This window comes from Ambystoma mexicanum, chromosome 11, assembly GCF_040938575.1.
Source record: "Ambystoma mexicanum isolate Mex_15411 chromosome 11, UKY_AmexF1_1, whole genome shotgun sequence".
Taxonomy (NCBI): Eukaryota; Metazoa; Chordata; class Amphibia; order Caudata; family Ambystomatidae; genus Ambystoma; species Ambystoma mexicanum.
In genome coordinates, this window is record NC_090934.1 from 27,393,530 (window position 1) to 27,406,057 (window position 12,528).

Here is a 12,528-nt window from a genome sequence, read left to right on the forward strand (position 1 = left end):
TGTATTTGCTATTCATGCGTAAAAAGGCACAGTACGCACCTTATCTGGCGCGCTGGGCCCAAGTCACCTCCCCCGCCAGTGGCACACCTGCACTGCCTCCCGGGCAAACGCCGTACTTGGGGACTGCTTTCTGTATCGCTACAGTCCCCCTACCAGCACTTGACACCTGATGTCTACATTTAACACCAGCTGGTATTTTTTATTTATTGTTTATTTATTCTATTTATCATATGTACCAGAACTAATATAGTTTGACATGAGCAGCAACTGTTTGCAGGTAATACAATTCTCAATAATAAATAGAGGGACTGCCACGTTGTTTGATCTCCTAATTGAAATTATGAATATGGGTTCCAACTGACACCCATTTAAGGAAAGGTTTGACTATCCCACAGTTATGAATCACTCTGGGAAACTGCGTAAAGCTATAATTTGAGGGCTGATATAGGGACATTGGATAGGTAAGAACACTCAATTACTGATCTCAGTAAGACCAAATGCTGAGCTATAATCTGGATAGAGATCTCTTAGGGGAGTGGTTCTGGACCCACAGGTGGAGTTAATAGTATCTTAAGTGCATCTTATTTTCAGCCTATGCTATCTATCAAGTGTAACATATTGGGGATGGTGTTTACATGGATATTTCAATTGGAGTCTTCCGTTTTCTCCAAGTAACATCGAGGCCCATCTGTCTTTTCGCTGGGCACTGAAGACTTTCTTTTTCTCTTTTAGTTCTTATCGTTCTGGTTGGACCCTACCTCTTTAGCTCTAGCGCCAAGGTGCCTCCAGGCTTATGCCGCGCTCTACAAGTGTTAAGATGAGATAGGAATAGGAATATAATTAACTTATCCAGTTTTCCTTTTTCCTTCCCTTTCTTTTTCTGTGTCCTTTCGATGAACCCTCTATGAAGACTGTGGTGTACAGGGTTGACAGTGTAGCAATAGGATTGTTAATGAACAACTGAACAACTGGATAAATGACGGATTGTAAATATGAAATAAGAAACGGCACCTTCAGTAGGGGCACTAATGTGCATCCGTCCTTCCAAGAATTAAGTACCTAGACAAAGCCCAGGTGGGCGAAACATTGGCACATGCTGTCCAATTAGTTTTTGTTGGAATTTCTAATTATTTTTATGTATTGAAAATTTCTAGGCATGTTAATGGACTTGAATTTTCAAATTATCTTTAGGTTTTTCTAATTATGTTTATGTATGGACATTATCTGTGGACTACTATCCAATGAGTGACTATTGGATCTTTTAGTATGGGTGAGGCATTAACATAAGTTAGGTCTGTTGTTCTATTATAATGTGTGGACCACAGCGTGCTATTATCTGTGCTTTCTTTTTCTGTGTTGTTACTATTGTAGAGATACAGCGTGTCCCTTTTTTTTTTTTTGTTGCTTGGACATGCTCTTATACCATCCCTTCTGTTCAGGAATCGCTCACAAAGCTGGCAGTTCCATTCTACAGGATTCAGTAACCTTAATTTCCTGAAAGGTCTTCTGGGACTGGTAGTCCTGTAATGAAACATAAAGAATTCTGGCTAGAATAGCATTTGTCAGGCATCAAAGAGGCATCAAAGTGGTACCACTTTCAAGAAGCATGGGACATGTAGATTGGCCGAGACCAGGGCACTCACAATTCCTCACCCCTCCTCTGGGGCAGGACTGGCTCTGGTGAAAACCCTGGTAGGCCTCCTGTCCCAGATCAAGTGGGGGCCGGGGAGGTCCCTGTTCCCCTTTGATTGGGTTGTGGCCCTGATGCTGTCACAGGGCTTAAAGCCAGCATGTGTCCGAGCACTAGATCACATCGGTCTGCCATTTGTGGGTGGATTCCTAAAGTGGTGATTAGTGTTGAAAAGAATCCACTCAAGATTATTCCGAAGTGATACCGCAGAGGTCCCAAAGCACCGTAGTCCCTCTGGCTAAACTTGTATCCGTAGACATTTTTCATCATAAACCGCACTCTTGTTACCGTGGAGTAAGATAATATTGTGGTAAATCAGAATCGCCAGAAATACAAGGTGGCATTTTGTATGACTGTTCTGTTTATTCAAAAGACTCAGAAAAGAAGGAATTGAAGAGTGCTTGTCAGGCTGTCTAATAACATAAGATTTGTCTGACATCTAGAAAACCTAATAAACCCTGATTCCTGTCCCTAACACTAATCCAGAAAAGAAATGCAGTAATGACTACTTGCCCCAAAGATTTTTACAGTGGCTAGCTTCTGACCCGTTGTTCTGTCTTGTATTCAACAGGGGGTCTTTGGCCCCATTGTTCTTTCACCTCCCCTGAATTGGATAGAGGGTTCTCGTTAGTATAACTTCTTCTCTTTCTTTCTGAGCTTTTGACACGGTTGCATACGTACGCCATTTCCAGGCATCAGACGCCCTTAGTATTGATAAATCTGTTTTGCCGTTGTTCCCGGGTTTGTATCTGAAAGATTCCAACAATGTCCTCTCGGTGGTTATCCCTCCCTGGACTCTCAGGTTTTCCTCCCCATTTTGGTGTTTCTCTTTTTTGCCCATGCTGAGTTGTGTGTTTTGCTTTGTCTTAGGGTTGTTTGGTTTTCACCCCGCTGTGGGGTTGTTTGGATCTCACCACGTCTTGGGAACTGCTTCTCACCCCGCCTAGGGGTCGTTTTGTTTTCACCTCGCCCTAGGGTTATTTGCCTCTCAACACGCTGTCGGGTCATTTTGGTCTCAAGGATACCTTGGGCAACTGATTACTTTTTGTCTTCAGGCGTGTCAGGGAGAGGGTTGGGTTTCACCTGTTTGTCGTCCTTGGGCTTCAGTGATCAACGCATCAAGAATTTAATAGTCTTGAAAAAGACATTGTCTCGAAACACGTGTTGGCTGGTCTTTTGCACAAGAAAATAAACTGGACTTAACAAGCCCACTTAACTATATGACTTAACTCAAGCATTACTAAACCAAAATAATCTTTTGTCAAACAAGTTGTAGAGCTGCATTTACCAAGCGCGAAGTGCAAAGGGGTTTCTTCTTTCTCTACCTAGTCCAAAAGGGGGTGGCTACTCTGGGTGGCTACTCTGGGGGAAGAGGGGACGAATTCCCTTAAGAGTACCCAGGCTATATTTCTGAACATACGTGGTTAGCACAAAGGAATGAGGGTGTTTGATACAGTTTTATGCTCTGTTCCAATATAGTTTGAAGTTGACTGTCCTACGCTTTTTGTGATTTTTGTTAGTCAATGTGATGTATCTATATTAAGTGTCACGTAGCAGCTCAAGGGGTCATGTGAAGGATTGCGTGCCTCAGCTGATCTGGGCGTCCTTGGATGTCCTGGACGTTTTTCACTTCCTGTTTGCTCCTGGCAGCGTCTGGTTCATATTGCACCCTTTCCTTGGCTCTAATTCAACATGACCTTCTTTGCTGTTTTCCCACTTCCCACCTTTATTATTTTCTGTGTTTTTCATTTCCATTATGCCTTCCTCTATTCCTGCTCCCTCCCGCTGTTGAGACCTAACCAGCCTCCTCTGTCCCCCTATCGCTGCCTCTCATCGCTATCGATTGGGCTATGGAATGTCAGGTCGGCTTGCAATAAATCTCACTCCATTCTTCGCTGTAGTCCTCGTTTCCTTTGCCTATCTCAAACTTGGATATCCATTTCAAACCCCATTTCTTTCTTCCCTTTACTGCTGCCCTGCTGGCAATGTCGGTGGTACAGACAATTTGTTTGTCTCTTCCTGGACTCCTTCTCCTTCCAGTTTTCCCTTATCTGAGTATCACTTTTTCTCAACCTCCCTTTCTCTATCGCCCACCTGGCCCCCCAAGTACGTTTGTACTCCATGACCTCCAACACGCTGGACTTTGGTCATCCTAGGGCGTTCCCACTAACAGCGTATTGGAACTATAATAATGGTAAAATGACGCTAATACAAATGACACTACAGCACAATACAACGATCTCGACACACTCGCCTCTCTAAGCAGTTTATTCTTCTTGCGGATTTTAGTCCTCATCTTTCGGGTATTCACTCTTCTCTTCCACCTTCTTAACGCCTTGCATCTGACTCCCACTTTGTACCCCCTCCCCTCTCACTCATTGGTTACTCTCTTGATCTCCTTTTTATTTATTTATCCTGCGACAGTCCTGTCACAACTTACCCAACCTATTCTTCTGGTCACTTTATTTTCTCTCTTCTTCCTCTCGCACGTCTCAAACTTCACTTCAACTTCTCAACCTTTCTTTCCTATCTCTACTCTTGCTCCAATTGGAAATGTTGCCTCACTCTCTGATGAAGATGCTGAAGCTGCTCTGTCCTATCATCATTCTGCTCTCCACCAATCTTACCCTTCTCGCCCCCTTATTCTTTTTCTCCAAGAAGCCTTCCCGGCCTTGGCTCTCTCTTATTCTCCTCTCTTCGTGAAGCCTGGCGATGTTGGAAGAAGTCATGTGCACCTGATGACCCTCTTACTCTTTCTACGCTTCACTTCTCCTATGACTCTTACTCTCCACTAAAAAGCAATATTTCTCCTCTTACCCTTCTCTCACACCATCCTCGTCATTTATTTCAATTACTTAATGCCATCTGCTTTCTTCCCTCCCCCTTACCTCTTCAGACTCTTTTGTCTCTGTGGGTCTGTCTCTGACTCTTTCTCTTGAAACAAAAAAATCAATTGAAAAAAAATCACTCCATGGGAATTGCAACGGCCTCCCCCTTCCTCTCCGTCTTGAGCCGGATCTTCTCGAGTTCCGCAAGCACCTCAAGACTTCACTCTTCTTCTACTCCTTCTTCCCTCTCCCCTCCCATGCTAAACACCACAGTCTCTGTGATTGGTGGCATGGGCCCTTATGTATCCTCCTGGGACCCAGCCTTTTTTCCAATCGCCCGCAGCATCTGCCTTTCCCCGGCGCTTGCCTTTGGGCTCCACTGGCCTGTGTTCTCACAGGCCCCAAGACCAACACAAGTGATCACAGTTCAAGGGTGTTTATTAAGCTGTATAAATGGGTGAGACTAATGCCTAATCTAAATCTAAAATGGGAGCAAGATGCGACCATCAAATAATAATAATAAGGCAGTCCTAGTGGCGTCTTGTCAAATAAAGAGGCCATATACCAAAAAAAAGTATGGCCAACCCTTACCGCTAAGTTGCAAAAAGTGTGGGATAATGTTCACCAGGAAAGAAAGAAGTGTTCATGAAATGGTAAATCAGGAGGGTATTGCTGGGGTCTCCCTTCCCCATGTTTTTAGCACGGGACAAGGAGGGACTCCTGGGCCTTGCTAGCACGAGGTTGCAGTTAGTTCCAAAACATCAGGGCCTTCTGTGGCCAAGTCTGTTGCACAACATCTCTGGCCTTAGAGGACCTGAAGTGCCAAAACAAACAAAGTTCCTTCAATAAATCTTCCACGTGGAGCGATTATTCTTCGCCTTAGGATCCCCCTCTGTCGGGCTTCGATCCTTCTCTCCGGGTTGGCCTTGTTCTGTCTGGTTCACTACAGCCTTTAAATCACAAGTTCAACAATCCTTCACTGTGGACATCCCTCGGCCAGGTTCACATTTGTCATCACAATGTTCAACTTGCTATATCACTACACGGGATTCACTCTGTCGGGCTCACATAGCCATCTTTCACACAGTTCATGAGTTTCTAACATAGTTCATGATTTGCTTCATCCCATCGGAAAGCGAGGGTTCCCTTCCCCTAGATTTCTCTTGTCAATGGGTCACAGACTTTCGTTTGTACAGGGGATTTGACGTAACCCTTGTAGGACCACACGAACACCTAATGCGCCCTGTCCTAGGGCCTTCTGGTACTTGTAGTTTCAACACAGAAAAAAGGGGGCCATACAGAGTCCTTCGAATAAGCACTCCTGTGGTACCGGACCACTTTTCAGCTGGCCCTGCTCAGGGCTTTCCCCAAAAGTTCAAACACACACAGGTTCTCTGTTCACAAGTCCTTGCGTTCACAATATGTTTCTGATTGTAACCTTCAGCCTCTGGCGTTTCTTGTCTCTGGAGTCAAGGACGGTAGCCAGCATGCCTCCCTGCCTGGGATATAGGCACTGAAGGCCCCTGTGCACTGTTGACATACGCCACGCGCCAGCTGTATATTCTGGTTTTATTATTCCTTCAGCTGAGATTTCGTGGATCCGGGTTGAAAAGGGCAAGGGTACTTCCCTCCTTGGCGTGCTTTCAGGTCTTGCCGCCTTTCGGCTCCGTTTGAACTTCCGGTTTGCAATAGCTGCTGCCTCGTGCGGTTGGTCTTGCTCGAAGTGTGCTTTCGTGCTTCACCTTTTATCCCTGTGGGGGAAGAGAAAGGGGCGTCAGGTGTGTGGGGTTATTATCAATTGCCTGACTCCGCCTGACCCTTGTGTAGGGACATGTCAGGTAAACGGCTCTGGTGTTAGTCTATTGTCTGTCACGGTGTAAGAAAGTGTTTGTGTTGGAAAAGGGGCGCGGGTAGAGCTTCTTTATACCCTACAGGGTAGGATGGGGAAAAGGTGTTGGGTTATGGGGTACTGCGTCTCGCCCGTCGGTGTCCCACCTCCACTCCCCGAAGGCCCCCCGTCCAAGCCCCCATCCAGGTGATCATTTCCCAATAGCGATGACCATGTCCTGGCCACCTGGATGACAGATCCCCGGGGACTAGCGGGTGAGACACCTTCAGGTTTCTCACACCCTGCACTTGTTATATTGGCTGGTGACCCCTTTTCCATCAAGTGGTACCTGACTGGCGGGGCGTGGCTAACTAGCCATGGAATAGGACGTGCCTTGTCGTGCAGCTCCTGCTGACCCGACACTGATCCTGGAAATGGCGCTGGAAAAATGACACATGCGCTCCATAAATGAAGAGACGGACGTCTGAATATGTGCCCTGCAGCAATCTTGAAAAGAAAGTGCATCGCGCCTGGTACCCGGGAGAAAAAAGACTTTTGAGTATGCAGCCGCGCTGATACATTGTCGCCAAGATGGCAGACAACAAAGGGATCGCACCCGCAGCCTCGAGGAGGACCGAATGTAGCTGAGCGGCGCGGAAAACTATGGAAGTGAGCTGCCGCAGGGCGCACGACGCTCTGCTTTCAAGTCTTGCTTTAATTCATAACAATATTGTGGCAGCGCTTCAGAGCTTGAGTGGGCGAAACGATCACCATAAGGGGATACAGTTGCCGTATCACGGAGGACAGGCACCTGATGTTTGCGCGGCTCCCAGCCGCTCACAAACGTTGCAACAAAGGACAAGGACCGCCGGCGGCGGTGAGATCTGTGGGGAGGACACCAACCGCGAGCGGTTTATAAATAACTGCGGCGGGCCCATGGGCGCCTGTTAAACGTAGCGGGTGACAGTGGAAGCTATCACGAGTACAGAGCGAACAGGAACAGAATGATGGTGGCGAGCCGCACAGGGCGGGGATGACGATGGAACCAACAGTAAATATCCTCTGATTACCGTAGTGCGCAGCAAACGAGGATTGGTATGCTGCCCTGTTATGATGCTATTTGGAAGAAGTGGCCCACAGACCGTAGTGATACACTAGTGCATTAAGCGTGCCGGAAGCCTGCCCTTCTATGATCGGGGTCCAGGAACTGATCTAACGCTGTGGGCCTTAAAAGTAGCCGGGATCTGCAAAAGGATACTGGGCCCACACTGAAGTGCTGCCAGGCGACACAGACACCTGGGTAAACTGGCATTTTAGCATCAGGAGCGAAGGCACTGTGGTAGTGGTGAGTAGGGTGTACTCATTGGCCTCCAGAAACATACTATTGGGACACTGACTACAGTAACCATAGGAGAGACGTGGGAGGACACAGCCCACTCGAAACGCAACTTCACGTGCCACCACACAGCGCAGCCCACTGAGGAAGACGCTTCAGCACCTGACTGAACTGGTGAAGGCACAACAACACTGAAGAGCTGATACCAGACACGTAGGAAGGATTGCATGATGTCAGTGAAAGGGGCGAGGGCCAAGAGCAAACCACCTACAATGGAGACCTTTGCAAAGGCACAGCAGACCCCCTCGATCCCGGCACAAAGTGCGGTGGTGGCTTCTGGGGATGGTATCCCAAAAGGAGAAAACGATCAGGTCCTAGCAGCCATAACGGAACTGAGCGCTAAGTGGGGTACAGCAATGGCGGATCTACGGACGTCCCTGGAGAACAAAATAGATGCTGTAGGAATCGAAGTCACCCTTCTGCGATAAGACGTTAGGGCGCTGGCAGAAAGAACTAGTGGCCTGGAGAGCGCGGTGAAGAACAACACAGATGTAAGCACAAATAATGCAAAAGAGGTCCACGTACTAAAACAGCAGGTTGCTAACCTTGAAAATCGAGTGGAAGAAGCGGAAGGAAGAGCGAGACGGAACAACATCCGGGTGGTCGGCCTGCCGGAGGTTGAAGAGGGCCAAGACCCCATGGACTATGTGGAGAACATGATCCTGCAAGAGATGGGGGCAGACAAGCTCTCACAAGGGTTCACGGTTGAACGTGCACATCGGTCCCTGATGAGGAAACTACGGCCTGGGGCCCCGCCGCGGCGGATAATTGCGAACATTCTGAACTATAAAGACAGGGAGAAGATCCTGGAGTATTTTCATAAGGGTGGAACGATGGAAAGAGCTTCCTCCAAGATCGCGGCATACCCTGACTATACTATGCTGGTGCAAAGACAGCGGTATAGCTATGTGGCAGTCAAGAGAAGACTGCGTACAGCTGGTATCAAGTACTTGCTTTTGTACCCTGTGAAGCTAAAGGTTTTGCACAAAAGCAGAGCTCTTTTTTTAAAAAAATAATTTTTTTTAATACCCCAGAGGAAGCGGCGTCATGCATGAACATTCAGGGATGTCCGGAGCAAGATCGCCAGGAGGACGATAAGTGAAGAGACTGTATCATGAACACTGAGAGGATAAGCGGGGGGTGGGGGGAGTCCTAGTATGACACTTTGGGATATTTGATTGGTAGTATGTAGCCTTTGGACTCTATGACCCTGTTGGACTGAAATATAGTGAATAAAAGCACAAGTGTGCTGGGCAGCATTAGTCGTAACAAATTTGGAACAAAGAGCGGCAGGATGGAAGCAACCTACCCCTGAGAATTAGTAGCAAGGCGGCCATTAGGGCGACATCACCCTGCTGAGCCGCGAGTACAGGCTTTTGCCAGAAAGGGTTAGATGTGGGGGTGCCTGAGATCCAGGGATGGAGCTGGGCAACAGTTGGGGAGGGTGCTGTTGGGGAAGGGTAGGGAGGTGGGAGGGAAGGAGGTGGGAGGGCTTGTTGTGTTTATAGTTGGAGGGTGTTCGAGTTGGGGTATGAGCCTACATAGAAGAGTTAAGCAACTGGAGTTGGACTGCATAGGTGGGGGGGGAGAGGGACACTGACTTGCCATGGGGGATCTTAAAATAGTCACTTGGAATGTCAGGGGGCTCAATAGTTACCTGAAGAGAAATAAGGTTATGCTATACCTATGGAGACAAGATAGATATTGCCTTGTTGCAGGAGACGCACCTGACACAAGATAAGATGGAGATGGTCAGGAGGAAATGGAAGGGAACAGTGGTGGGTTTGCCATATTCGGCTTATGCCAGGGGAGTGATCATCTGGGTGGCGCGAAACGTCCCGTTTCAGCTGTTGCAGACGCTGGTGGAGACGGACGGGAGGATGGTTGTGGTGAGGGGATTGGTGGAAAATAGGGAAATAAGTATTATAAACATGTATGCCCCGAACCAAAATACTGCGGCATATTTTAAAACGTTGTATAACAATCTTAGCATGTGTGTGGGGAGTGCAGTGATTTTGGGGGGGGACTTTAATTGCATTTTAAACCCTAGGGTGGACAGGTCAGATGGGAAATTGGATAGGCCTGCCCCATCGGCCAAAGCGTTACAGACGCTGCTGAATGATTTTGGGTTAGAAGATGTATGGAGGACGCGTCATCCTCACGAAAGGCAATACTCGCATTATTCTGCCCCGCAGCAACTACACACAAGGCTGGACTATGTTTTAGTCACTCCAGGGATACTGACAGAGATCACGCAAGTCGAATATAAAGCGAGGGTCCTCTCAGACCACTCGCTCTGATCCTTAGATGGCAATGGTGTTCCCCGAGAGCAAGAATTCCGACGTGGCGCCTCAGGGCAGAGACGCTCAGAGACCCCTTTTTTAGGGAAGGCATGAGAGATGAGCTAGTTAGCTACTTTGAGACGAACACGGGCAGTGTGGATTCAGCGGGCACATTGTGGGAGGCCTTTAAAGTTGTGATGAGGGGAGTGGTTATAGCAAAATCCAAAGGATTGCAGGGAGGGATACTGGCAGACTTGCAGGAAGCCGAGGGAGAACTGGAAAGGGCCCTTAAAGGAGAAAACGGTACCAACCAAGACAGTGATCTGATACTAAGACTGCAGCAAAAGTGTGCAGGGCACTGGGAAAGATTGTGTAACCTTAACTATAAAAAGTATATAGAGAGGCAGCATGCGGGAGGAGATAAACCAGGAAGGATTTTAGCATGGCTGTATAAAAGTGAGACCCCTAGACCCCCGATTAGATCGATAACGAGGGAGGACGGAAAGGTGGTGGATACCTAAGAGGGAGTTAATCAGGAGTTTGCAAACTATTATGGGCTGCTATATGGGGATGATGGGGAGGATGATAGTGCAATGATAGTGGAAACACTGGAGGACATAGGATTGCCGCAGATCAGTGCGGAGGAAAGGGAGGAGATGGACGCACCGATTACTTTAGAGGAGTTATAAGAGGTGTTGAGACAGTTGCCAACTAGTAAGATCCCGGGGCCTGACGGACTCCCAAGTGAATTTTATAAAATATTTAAAGATGAGGTGCTCCCCCCCCCCCCCTTTGTTAGACATGTTGAATGAGGCGTATGAGCTAGGTAGACTGCCAGAGTCACTCGGAGAAGCAATTATAATACCACTTCCCAAACCTAAAAGCCAGGGCATAGCTGCAGTTCTTACAGACCCCTGTCGATGTTGAACCAAGACAGTAAAATTTTGACTGCCGTTTTGGCAAACAGATTAAGGAGAGTCATAGGCAAATTGATGCACCCGGACCAGACGGGCTATGTCCCTAATAGGAACATATCCAATAATCTTAGAAGGCTCCACAGAGTCATTGAATATGGAAACGAAAGTGAGGACGAATTGGCAATTGTGTCGCTGGACGCAATAAAGGCCTTCGACTCGGTCAAATGGCCATGGTTGTTGGCATCCCTGGCTGGCTATGGGATGGGTCCAGGATATCTACAGTGGGCTAAAATGTTATATAGTGAACCGCTGGCCAGGGTAAAACAGGGTAGTGGTATCGGAAAGGTGGAAACTTCGTAGGGGAACCAGGCAGGGCTGTCCATGGTCCCCTATGCTCTACATATTGGCTCTGAAACCCCTAGCGATCTACTTCAGACAGCAATATGACATGATGGGCATCCCTGTGGGTGGTGAACGACACCTGATATCATTATACGCAGATGATATGCTACTGTATTTGCGATACCCAGAGGAAAGCCTCCAATATGTTTTGGAGGTGATGGGTAGATATGCGGGAATGTCCGGTATAGCGATGAACCCTCAGAAGTCCAGCATGTTCCCATTGGGTGGATACAAAGGGATCCCCCTGAAACAATTACCGGTGTTATAAGTACCATGGGCAGCTAGCACATTTCGCTACCTAGGATTAGATATATACCACGCAGTGGAGGAAGAGCATAAGCGCAACACAGAAGTAGCCATTACTGAAATTGAGAATTGCATGCGGCTATGGGTAAAACTGCCCTTAGCAATGATGGGACGTAGTGCAATGCTAAAGATGGTGGTCTTGCCTAGGCTCCTGCACTACTTCGGAATATCCCGTATTTGATACCAAAGAAGTTCTTTAGTAGGCTGGCCAGCATGTGTAGAGACTTCCTGTGGCATGGTACACAAAACAGAGTGGCCCTCTGGAAACTACAGAACACTTACGAGAAGGGAGGTATAAAATTGCCTAATTATGAAGTTTACTATGTTGCCAGTCAGCTACAGTATGTGGCCAAATGGCTCTCGGAGGATGTGACCCCTGAAACCAGGCTGTTTAGACGGGCTGTGTCCCATTTTACCTGAAGGATATTATGTGGTTGCCCCAAGCTGCAATGGATGGGCGCCCAAAGATGTTGCTACTAGGATGAAAGATGTGACGAAGAGCGTGTCAACTGATGGGGAACCACTCAGGTACCACTGGTCGCACTGGCGGGTGGAGAAGAGCAGCCAAGGATGATAATCGGAAATCACTGGGAACCGGCTGGTGTAGCGACAGTGGGGGACATCTGGCGGGGGGGGACCATAACAGATTTCGGGAAGTTGGGGGTGGAAACTGGGCTACACACTGGCCAGTATATCGCGTACCATAGACTGGTGCGAAGGATCAAGAGAACGCGGTCCGAATTGGTGCTTGAGGAAGAACCAGATGCTACTATAGACATAATATGACATAGCAGAGGGGGGACACGAGATATACAGAATATATGAGATGATGCTGTCCTAAGTAGGAAAGGAGGTGGTGCAATTGAGATTGGAATGGGA

The 12,528-nt window shown here is 47.7% G+C and overlaps 1 protein-coding gene across 1 annotated transcript in view; it reads left to right on the forward strand.

The window, feature by feature from the left end:
- The window catches only part of YARS1 (tyrosyl-tRNA synthetase 1), a 100,105-nt gene that overhangs the window by 13,774 nt on the left and 73,803 nt on the right, over nucleotides 1-12,528 (forward strand). The window lies entirely within an intron of this gene.